This window comes from Taudactylus pleione, unplaced genomic scaffold, assembly GCF_031769625.1.
Source record: "Taudactylus pleione unplaced genomic scaffold, aTauple2 ptg000007l, whole genome shotgun sequence".
NCBI classification, from domain to species: Eukaryota; Metazoa; Chordata; class Amphibia; order Anura; family Myobatrachidae; genus Taudactylus; species Taudactylus pleione.
The window spans coordinates 4,290,521-4,303,359 of record NW_028284410.1 but is presented as its reverse complement, the minus strand read 5'-3'; the positions used below and the strand labels follow the sequence as shown (position 1 = coordinate 4,303,359).

Below are 12,839 nucleotides of genomic sequence, written 5' to 3'. Positions count from 1 at the left end.
GACATTACAGCTAGTACAGGGAGCAGGTGGCTGGTCTCACGGCCACTGACATCACAGGGTTCCATCAGTGACAGTTGGTGGTGAGTGATGGGAGTTGAGCAGCCAGAAGATGGAGCCCAATCACAGAGAGCGAGGAGACCAACCAGAGGAGGAGAAGGAGGTGATGAGAGGTGAGAAGAGGAGGAGAGATCCTGTGGCATCCAGCCAGCTCCTGTATTCCATTGCAGAAGATGTCACAGAGTTGAATATTGTTACCATCAATGAGCTTGGCGAGTATGAAGAGGTTACACCTGGTGGAGGAGAGGACAGGAGCAATGTCACCCCAAAGGGTCACCAGCACAAAAGGGAGAAGACGAGTTCCCATCAGGCCGTGTCTGGCAAGAAGAAGAGAAAGCGTCAGAGGAATGGAGAGACAGGACAGCGTAAGAAGAAGAAGAAGGAGAAACATCATGAGGAGGATGCGCATGGGAAGAGGAAGAGGTTACACCAGGACGTGGCCGATGTCCGAGAGAAGAAGGTCAAGAAGGACAACGATTCCCCCCATGCATTGGACACACCAGGTAATGAGGACTACGTGGTTTTTACAGAAAAAGTTTCCTCAATATGTAGAACTCGCTCTCCTACTGCTACTAGTTATAGATCACACTGTAGCTGGTTATCTATCACAATTTACTTAATATTTCCCTGGGCCACATTTTACTCACATAGAGGGAGGTATTTTGGTCACCATCGCTTGGATGAGGGATTGAAGCACATTGATTTAATGTGATTCAGTGTCCCAATGAAATGGGCCTTAGAGGCCTGTACACTCTAACAGAGACATTTAACTCATCAACTAAATCCAGTACTAATTCTACATTTTTGGAATGTCATATTTTGAACTTAAAATTAACATAACCCCCATTTTAATGTTAATTTGTAAGTATGATGTCCATTTACTAACAAGTAGGTTTTCATGTACCTTATCACTCATAGCTCCTCGTCATCATTTTACCACAGGGTTGAAGATTAGATGATTATTTATACTATAGTGGAATATACAGTAACTTAAATCACTCAGGTAGATGAAACCAGCATTTCCTGTTTTACTTTGCATGATAAAACCCAGCAATACCAGTAATAATATATTGGGTAACAGACCAGTGGTCGAAGTGGGAATTTGAAGTGGGAGTATGGGGATTCAGTGTGTGTGCCTTTGGTGTGCGGGAAGAATGGGTGGGACTACGCATCACGGGGTGTGGTTATGTGACATGGAGGGCGTGGCCACTCAAAACGGGGAGTGTCATGCATCCATCTCTCATTCTTTCCTTTCATCTCTCAAGCTTTGCACCTCTCACTCACTCACTCCTCCATTTCTCACCCTTTGCACATCTCACTTCTTCCTTCCAATTCTTTGTAACCTCCTGCATCACTCACTCAGTTTCCTTTATTCATCCTCTTTACCTCTTACTCTCTCCTTCCCTCTCTCACTGCCTATATAATGTTACTGAATGCTATAGACAGGTCGTACACCGCTCATATATAGTACATATGCGTCATATTCATTACCTGACTCACTGCAGCATGCCTGGAACAAAAACACATGCAACGGCTTATGTAATTGTTTGTGATCTGCAAGTGTTCACGTATATTTAAAATGGCAAAAATGTAAAGGCAAATCTACCTTGGTTTTGCCTTTAAAATAATTGCCACTTAAAAAATACAGTAAGACTCGCATGAATCCCAGCAGCAGATGCAGTTCACAAACTTATTACAAAAGCCACATAGGCTTATGTAATAATACACAAACATTGGCACTGATAGTAAAAAAATAACACATAAGGCCCCACATGACATAAATATGCATTTTGCATGAAACACACACACACACACACACTTTACATGAAAAAAAAAACTCACATTAGCACCAATAGGGGAATAAAGAAATATTGGGCCTAATTCAGACCCGCTCGCAAGCGGGTCGATGTTGGCCAAGTGCGCATGAAGGAGCCAGCTCCGTTGTGCGCATGCTCGAGACCCTGATAGCGACGGCCAAGCCGTTGCTATGGGTCTCGCTACAAAGGGGGCGTGTTGTCGATGGTGAGTGACAGCACGCCCCCTTTGGTGGGCGTGCCGGGGGCGTGGCAGCCCAGACGGAGGCGTTCCTATGGGAACGCCTACCATCTGGGGCTGGCCCCACTGACATCACAAGTGATGTCAGTGGGAGTGCTCTCGGCTCTAATAGAGCCCAAAGCACTCCAGGGCTTGCGGCAACGAGACCCTACCACACTCGTCGTAAGCCCGATGGTCGCGATGGTCTTGACCATCGCGACCATCTTTTTGGCCACTCGCTATAGCTGTGGGTGGTCATCCACAGCTATACGAGCGGCCAGGAGGCCACTCCAAAAACTAAGAGGGACGGCCCTGATTCAGAGCGAGCGCTCTGTCAGAGCGTCCGGCTCTTAATCAGGGCCTCTGTACATAGGCACCCGCAGAAAATATATAAATCACATAAGCTTTGCATAGAAAAAAATAAACACATTGACACCCATATAAAAAAAAAAAAACGCATAGGGCCCCTGCAGAAAATATATCACATAAGCGTTGCATGGAACTAAAAACAAAAACACTCACACACATTGACACTCATAGGAAAAACCAATCACATAGGCCGCGCCGCAGAAAGTAAAAAAAATCAAATAAGCTTTGCATGGAATAAAAACACATTGGCACCCATAGGGAAAAAAACAAGCTCATAGACCCCCGCCACAGAAAAGTAACTAACTCACAATGTTTACATGAAACAAACACATAGGTTACCACAGGATATAAATAAATCATATAAGCTTTGCATGAAAAAAAAAAAAACCCATACAGGGGAATTCGACTGTTCTGGCTGACACCTATGCAAATAGGCGCCCGATGCATCAATTCAAATGCTTCTCCTACGGGCACGCATTACTCTGGGTGACACAATGCGCTTCTCGCAGCCTCCTCAAGGGACAGGTTTAGACAGATCTGGCCGCTATGCACAGCTAAACCCAGTGTTTCTGGGTGCTTCAAAAGTAATGGACGCCCGAATAAATATAATTGGTCCGTTCAGCGCAAATTACTTTAAAGTAATTTACCCAGAGGAATTGAATTTCCCCCATAGGTTTTGAGTTCCCAGTCGGGAGATGCTGGTTAGTGTATCCTAAGCCAGGTGTTTCGACGCACTACCTGGCATTTTTCAAGTAAAGTAGCTGTTGCGAAGCTGTCAGCTCCTCACTAAACTGAAAAACAGCATCACTAAAGTCACTTTAGTTAGATTTCTGCTCACACATTCAGGAGGGTGCAAGCATAAATCCTTTAGCCGGCCTAAAGCTGAGTACACATTAGACGTCGTGTGTACCCAATGAAGCGACCAGCAACTCCCCTACCAACAGGCCGACGTATTGGGCGGCCACTAAACATTAGAGAATCTGGTACCCGACCGCCCAATATGACAGCCCCTGCTGCATGGGGTCGTCAGCCGCATAGTCAGGTTGAGCTGCATGTAGGGACAATCTGATGACGAGTAAACGGGAGCGCGCAAATGCTAACCTAGTGGGTACACATTAGACTATTTTGACCGATTTGTCATTCCGATCCGTTGGAATCACCCAAATCGTTCAAAAATCATCTACTGTGTACCCAGGTTAACTGTGCGATCAATTGAACAGCTCCGGGAAACCTGGAGCCAACATTGTGTTAAATTGAATTGCCCTCAATAGCACCAATAAGAAAATAAAGAATACATAGACTACAGGAAAAAAACACACACATTGGCACCAACAGGAAAGGGGTAAGGACGTACACAGGGGTAAGGACGTACACAGGGGTGGGAACGTACATGGGTGGGAAGGCACTCAGGGGTGAGGAGGCACACAGGGGTGAGGAGGCACAGAGGAGGGAAGGCACACGGGTGGGAATGTACACGGGTGGGAATGTACACAGGGATGAGGAAGCACACAGGGATCCCTCCCTCCCTCTTACCTCAGAGATCTCCACCCCATCCTATCCTCTACCCAGACTGTATTCTGCCCTATTGAAGCTAGGCTGTAACTGTCCCTAACTGTCTCCTCCGTCACCGCGAGTCTCCGCCCCCTCCTTGACTGTAACTACGCTGACTCTATTCCAATTGAAATACTCAGCTCCTGTCCCTAGCCAAGACCCCGCCTCTCACATTGAGTGCCCGCCCCCTCTTCTACCCTGTGTGACTATTCCTATCTACTCCCTCCTGGCCAAGACTCCGCCCCTCACCCAAGACCCCGCCCACTCATACACCCTCTTATTTTTCTAGTCTTTGTCCTGTTCCTTGCTGAGACCCCGCCCTCTTGTCCTGAGTCTCCGCCCCTTTCCCAGTCTGAATTATCTTCCTGTACTCTGGAGTTTCGCAGGGAAACACTTTCTCCTTCTGGACAGGTAAGTGCTAATGGAGGGGTGTAAATGTTTATATGTTATCTAGGGATGGTATACTTATGCAATGGAAGGGAGTGTATTTGTTTTCTTCTTTGGGGGGGGGTTAATACGGTCAGGGCTGCCAAGAGAAAACCTGGGCCCGGGTACAGCAACTGCCTGGGGCCAGCCCTGCCATACGCATCGCATATCATTTCTGCTGTCTATTGCAGCACATAGCAACTTGATGTGTTTTCGCTAGACCGCGAAAAGGGCAGGGAGTCTCTGCGTGCGCGTTCCCGTAAAGTGGGTGTGGCCAACTGGGAAGGGCGTGTCCTTGTGACCTGCCACAAATTCGTCACACTTGGGGGCATTCCCAGCACTTACGGAGGTGCTGGGCTTCCCCCAATCTCTTCCGTCACTGTATAAAAATCCTGTGCGCACGCGCATGGCTTCTATTAACACCATGGTGACCGGTCTTCCCACCAGCGGGACATTGCTGCCCGCTGGTGGGGAGATGTCAGGGCAGGCTGTTTTAGCTGGGCGCCACTAAAAGGGCAGGGCACATTTTGCCCTTTTAAAATCAGGCCTAGCGGGAACACTACCAAGTGCTATCGTCTGCTGTGCATCTCTGCTGTCATTGGTTGCAAAGTGCATCCCCCAGGACCTCTAAATAAATATATATATATTATATATATACACACATACCCCCACACACGTATGTATATATATATATATATAGAGAGAGAGATACACACACACATACTGTATATACACATATGTATATATACATATACATATTTATATATATATATATATACATATATTGCACACATGCTCATATTTAGATTTAGCTACTGTATCTGTAAATATATATATATATATATATATATAAAACTAAATCACTAAAGTGTCAAAGTTACTCACAGTATTCAGCTGGGCACTCTCCTTGGCTCTTCCCTTCCCCTCAGTCACACTCTGAGGCCCGTATTCAATTTGAGATGAAAAATCCAGACTTTTCGCCTGCTGGACTTTTCGCCTCCTTCGCCTGTTTTCCAGGGGGAAAAGTATTGCGCGTGTGCCCGCTATTCCCCGTATTCAATTCCAAAGTAGGCGAAATCGGGAACAGGCGAAACTTGGATCGGTGCAAAGAAAATGGGAATTTCCAGGAAATAATTGTAGGACCCCCCTAAAGATGTCCAGACCTCGGGGATCACTATGGGTAAGCCCGTTTTTGCTTGCAGAAGAAAGTCGGCTTTTTAAATAGATGCGGCAGGTGGTTATTTTTCCCGACATTGAAGAAGTGATGCAGAAGAGCACTTAGGTTTTTTTTTTTCGTTTTTAAAAGTGGTCCCATCAAATTTGGGGTACATGAAAATGGGGGTAAGCATTTTTTAAACAGCTGCCGCTACTCTGCGCAATGAAAAAAAACACCTGCCACATACTTGGGGACCCCACTAGAATTAATTTCGTTAGTTTGGCATTTTGTTTCCCTATTTTTTTTTTTTCACCCCAAAATTTTGAAATTTTTTTTTGGGGTGTCCCGATTTTTTTTTTTTACATTTTCTTTTGAACATTTTGTTTTAAGGAGGCATTCCCAAGGGTGCAGGCTATTTTTTGTAAGCCTACACCTCTAAACCTGCTATAGGTAATTGAAAAATTATCCCTGTTTTTTTAAAATGACCCTTCTCCCCATTTACGAAACAAAATGGGAATTTTTGGGAAATATCCCCTAAAGATGTCCAGACGTGGGGGATCACTATGGGTACCCCCATTTTTGCCTGCTGAACAGTGGCGTAACTAGGGTCTGCGGAGCCCAGGGCAAGTTTCAGATTGGCACCCCCCCCTAATACACTAGAAAAATATCTTGCGCGCCAAAGACGCGCGCCAAAAATATGGGTGTGCTCACCTACCAGAAGGGGCGTGGCTACTGAATATGGGGCATCCCAACATGACACGACACCCATAATTTGGCACATTCCTTTACATTCCATATGCACCTTACATCTGCGGTGGTTTCTCACAATGTGGAACCTCTAAAGAAATGTATCCTCCCTGGGACGATGGCGTCTTCAGTCGGTATTCACTATTCATGTAGGTCACATCGTCAGGAAGATGCCTGTTCGTGTGGGAATAATAACAAAGTCATCATCATACAACAGCGGTTCAACCAGCCTCGTGCCTCCTGTGTAACTTCCTTTCCCCTGCGTCTCTCAGCCACACCATCATCCCACTGCATCATCCATCAGCCACACCATAGCCTCCCCCCTGTGTCGTCTCACAGCACACCATCACCGCCACCCTGTGTCAACTTTCAGCACACCATCATCTCCCCCCTGCCTCATCTCTCAACATACCGTCACCCTCCCCCCCTGCGCCGTCTATCAGTCAGGCGATCAGCTCCCCCCTGTGTCGTCTCTCAGTCAGGCGATCAGCTCCCCCCTGCGTCGTCTCTCAGTCACACCATCATCTTCCCCCCGTGTTCTCTCTCAGCACAGACACACTGACACAGATATATATATCTACACACACACACACTGACACATGTATACACACACACACACACGCATATATATATATATATATATATATACACACATATACACACACACTGACATATACACACTGACATATATTCACAATGACACATATACACACACACACTGACATATACACATACATACACACTGACATATACACATACAGTACATACTGACACATAAACACACACTCAGGGCCGTAGGGAGGGTGGTGCGGCCGGTGCCTCCGCACAGGACGGAATCCTCTAGCGGCACCGGCCACGAACTGCCTGACTCCGGAGAGGTCTGCAGTGACCTGCAGTGCTGCGCGGCGCACACCAGCGATGCAGGCGAAGATCCCCGTCCTCCACCCACCTCCGTGAGGAAAAGGTAAGCGCTCAGGGGGAGGAGGTGGGTGGGGGTGAGCGAGAGGGGCGGAAGTGCAGCACAGGGCGCACTGCCGTCCTGCTACGGCGCTGCACACACTGACATATACACATACACACACTGACATATACACATACACACACTGACATATATTCACACTGACTCACATACATACACACACACTGACATATATACACTGATATATACACATACAGTACATACTGACACATATATACAGTACATACTGACACATATACACACACTGACACATATATACACACACACTGACATATACACAAACATACACACTGACATATACACATACATACACACTGACATATACACATACAGTACATACTGACACATATACACACACTGACATATACACACACACACTGACACACAGACACATACACACACTGACACAGATACACACTAACACAGATACACACACGATGACACAGATACACGCACACTGACAGATACACACATGCTGACACAGATACACACATGCTGACACAGATACACACATGCTGACAGTAACAGATACACACATGCTGACACAGATACACACACTGACACATACATACACACGCTGATGCATATATACACACATGCTTACACAGACATATACATGCTGACAGTAACACAGATATACACATGCTGACATAGATACACACCTGCTGACAGTAACAGATACACACATGCTGAAACCGATACACACATGCTGACACATATATACACACGCTGATGCAAATACACACATGCTTACACAGATACATACATGCTTACAGTAACACAGATACACACATGCTGACACAGATACACACATGCTGACACAGATACATATATTCTGACAGTAACACAGATACACACATGCTGACACAGATACACACATGCTGACACAGATACATATATGCTGACACATATATACACACATGCTGACACAGATACACACATGCTGACACATATATATACATGCTGACACAGATACACACATGCTGACACGGATATACACACGCTGATGCATATACACACATGCTGACACAGATACATACATGCTGGCAGTAACACAAATACACACATGCTGACACAGATACATACAGTCAGGTCCATAAATATTGGGACATTGACAGAATTTTCATATTTTGTCCTCCATACACCACCACAATGGCTTTGAAATGAAACAAACAAGATGTGATTTAACTGCAGACTTTCAGATTTCATTTGAGGGTAATTACATCCAAATCACGTGAACGGTGTAGGAATTGCAACGGTTTCTATATGTGCCTCCCACTTTTTAAGGGGCCAAAAGTAATGGGACAAGCTAAACAATCCTAAATCTAACTTTCACTTTTTAATACTTTGTTGCAAATCCTTTGAAGGCAATTACAGCCTGAAGTCTGGAACACATAGACATCAGCAGACGCTGGGTTTCATCCCTGGTGATGCTCTGCCAGGCCTCTACTGCAAAAGTCTTCAGTTCCTGCTTGTTCTTGGGGCATTTTCCCTTCAGTTTTGTCTTCATCAAGTGAAATGCATGCTCAATCGGATTCAGGTCAGGGAATTGACTTGGCCATTGCATAACATTCCACTTTTTAGCCTTAAAAAACTCTTTGGTTGCTTTTGCAGTATGCTTCGGGTCATTGTCCATCTGCACTGTGAAGCGCTGTCCAATGAGTTCTGAAGCATTTGACTGAATAGGAGCATATAATATTGCCCGAAACACTTCAGAATTCATTCTGCTGCTTTTGTCAGCAGTCACATCATCAATAAATACAAGGGAACCAGTTCCATTGGCAGCCATACATGCCCACGCCATGACACTACCACCACCATGCTTCACTGATGAGGTGGTATGTTTTGGATCATGAGCAGTTCCTTTCCTTCTCTTCTCTTCCCATCACTCTGGTACAAGTTGATCTTTGTCTCATCTGTCAATAGGATGTTGTTCCAGAACTGTAATGGCTTTTTTAGATGTTGTTTGGCAAACTCTAATCTGGTCTTCCTGTTTTTGTGGCTCACCAATGGTTTGCATCTTGTGGTGAACCCTCTATATTCACTCTTGTGAAGTCTTCTCTTGATTGTTGACTTTGACACATATACATCTACCTCCTGGAGAGTTTTCTTGATTTGGCCAACTGTTGTGAAGGGGTTTTTCTTCACAAGGGAAATAATTCTTTTGTCATCCACCACAGTTGTTTTCCGTGGTCTTCCGGGTCTTTTGGTGTTGCTGAGCTCTCCGGTGCGTTCTTTCTTTTTAAGAATGTTCCAAACAGTTGATTTGGCCACACCTAATGTTTTTGCTATCTCTCTGATGGGTTTGTTTTGATTTTTCAGCCTAATGATGGCTTGCTTCACTGATAGTGACAGCTCTTTGGATCTCATATTGAGAGTTGACAGCAACTGATTCCAAATGCAAATGTCACACCTAGAATCAACTCCAGACCTTTTACCTGCTTAATTGATAATGAAATAACGAGAGAATAGCCCACACCTGTCCATGAAATAGCTTTTGAGTTGATAGTCCCATTACTTTTGGCCCCTTAAAAAGTGGGAGGCACATATTGAAACTGTTGTAATTCCTACACCGTTCACCCGATTTGGATGTAATTACCCTCAAATGAAATCTGAAAGTCTGCAGTTAAAGCACATCTTGTTTGTTTCATTTCAAAACCATTGTGGTGGTGAATAGAGGTCAAAATCTGAAAATTCTGGCAATGTCCCAATATTTATGGACCTGACTGTACATGCTGACAGTAACACAGATACACACATGCTGACACAGATACACACATGCTGACACAGATACATACATGCTGACACAGATTACACATGCACATGCTGAAACAGATACTCACACTGACACATATATACACACTCTGATGCATATATATATGATGCATCAGCCCCCCCCCCAATACTTACCAGTGGTGAAGCTGCAAAGAAGGAGAACTTTCACTATCCGTGTCACCCGGCGCTGGCAGCAGCTCTCAGCCTCTCAGGATCAGCAGCATGCTGTACAATACCAGGAGGACTGCCTTGGAGGGGCTGCGCGTCTCTGCTGCAGCTCCCCCTACACTCACTCACTACACTGTACTGTGTAGTAGATTTCGTCGGGGGAAGCGGGGGGGGGAGCGGAGAGCGGGCGGTGCGGGTAACAATGCCCTGGCTGGCGCCCCGCTCTGCTGGGCCTGCCGTGTCGCCCAGGGCACAAGCCCCACTCGACCCCCCCTAGTTACGCCACTGCTGCTGAAGGAAGTCGGGGTTTGTAATAGCCGCGCAAGGTGCAATTTTGCGGCTATGAAGAAGTGGTAAAGAATAGCACTTAGATTTTTTTGGGGGGAAAATAACTATTCCTATCAAATTTGGGGTACATGAAAATGGGGGTAAGCATTTTTTTAAGTCCCTAAAGTTATTTTTAAAAATCTGCAAAATTGCACCTGCCGCTTGTTCCCGCAATGAAGAAAACACCTGCCGCATACATGGGGACCCGACCTGAATTCATTTAGATAGTTTGGCACTTTGTTCCCCTATTTTTTTTTTTTTTTTTTACCCCCAAAATTCAATATAATTTTTTTGGGGTGTCCTGAATATTTTTAAACTTTTTTTTACGCAGTTTACCTTTAGGGGACTGTCTTAAGGCTGCACGAGGGTTCCCGCAATGTTGTACCCCAAAACCGCAATTCTGCACTTTTTTCCGCCTGCTATTCATAGGCGAAACTTTTTCGCCTATTACATTGCATTGACTTTCCGCCTAGGTGAAAACTCTTCCAAATTGAATACAGAGGAAACTCAAAACAGGCGAAAATGACATCATCGGCGAAAAAGTATCGCGGATCCGGATTTTTCGCCTCAAATTGAATACGGGCCTGAGTCTCTGAGCCCAGCCCCAGGGTCATCCAGCCTTATGCCTGCCTCCTGTTGTGCCTCCCAACCCCCGCACATCTTCCAGAGCCTGGTGTAGAGTGAGCGCCCCGCGAGATGATGATGTGATCATCTCGCGAGACCATTAGCTCTGCAGCGGCGCGCCAGCTGTGAGCAAGTGAGTCATGCACAGTGGTAGTCCGGTGACCCACTACTCCCTTCCCAAACCACCATCACAAAAACGAACTGCCGCGCCCCACGGCGGAGGTATAATAAAGGTGATTGTTTTTTTTTTATTATTAAAACAAATAAATGACGAAACAGTTATTGGTGTGCTGCGGCCCGGGCCCCCTGGCATAGCCGGGCCCGGGTAATCAGTACCTGCCCTCCCCACCCTCTCGTCACCCCTGAATACTGTCTGGCTGGGACTTTTCGCTGGTAATTGAATACGGGCCTAAGTATCAGTACAACCAGCTCCTAACTGTCACTTTACAGGCTGTGTTTGAAAAATGACAGTTACGAGCTGATTGGTTGGTAGTTTATCTCCATCCAAATTTTCTCTCTCCAAGGCTTAGTACATAGACCCCTTTATCTCCATCCAAGGCTTGATACATCTCCCCCTAAAGGCCATATTCAATTAGATGCGAAAAGCCGTTTTTCGCGAAAAAGTATCGTGGATGACGTAATTCCACCATGCGGAAAATTTTCGCCATATTCAATTCCAAACAGTTTTCGCGTACGCTATAACGGAATGCAATGTAATAGGCGAAAAAGATTTGCCTATGAATAGGTGGAGTAAAAAAGTGCAGAATTGCAGTTTTGGAGTGCAAACGTAGGGAAACCACTCAACACCGTTGGGACAGCCCCCTAAAGCATAACTGTGTAAAAAAAAAAAAAAAAATTACCCCAAAAAATTAGGGCAAAAAAGTGCAAAGTGGGGTTACAAACTTGTAAACTAGTAAGGCTATTCTTGGGGCACACTTATATATGAATTCTTATGATTGAAATAAAATATAACTTTTAATATTAATAGTAAAATATATACCAGGTACACATAAGGTCATAGGCGAACATATTAAAAGATAATTTCTGCAAAGTACCCCACACATACAATTTAGGGTAACAATTGTGTTAGAGTGTAGATGTTGCAATAACTACCATGGGTATTGGTATATAGGCTACACAGTGCGCAGTCCTATGATCCCCATTAAACAGTACAATATCTATCTACAGAACCTGGTATTCCTGAGTGGTCCCCCACATCAGTACTAACCAGGCCTACCACTGGATCGCTTCCAAGATCAAACGAGTTTGGGCATAGTCAGTGAAGTATGACTGTAGATTATCGCTACTGAAAATATATGGGGATTCACTAATGCACACGGTCTGAGCCTATTTCAAAAGAGAGGTCCAATTAATAATCAGTTGCTGTCAAGACAGGTGGTACATAAGCATACCTTCCTTGTGATGCAATCAATTGACACATATGGCATAGACATGTATAGATTGTAACTTTAGGAGAACATCACATAGGTAATTTAACACAAGTTGTACTTAGTTCCAAGTATACAGAATAGGAACTCTACACAATAACATAGCCTGACAGAACACATAATATACAATCACCCCATAAACACAGAGCATCAATTTTATATAGATTGAAAATATATT

At 45.0% G+C, this 12,839-nt stretch overlaps 2 pseudogenes; one reads left to right on the top strand and one right to left on the bottom strand.

Moving 5' to 3' along the window:
- The first annotated feature begins 230 nt into the window (after positions 1–230).
- Positions 231–12,839, top strand: part of LOC148542859 (protein kinase C theta type-like) — a 62,997-nt pseudogene continuing 50,388 nt past the window's right edge.
- On the bottom strand, positions 12,393–12,511 carry LOC148542861 (5S ribosomal RNA; annotated as a pseudogene).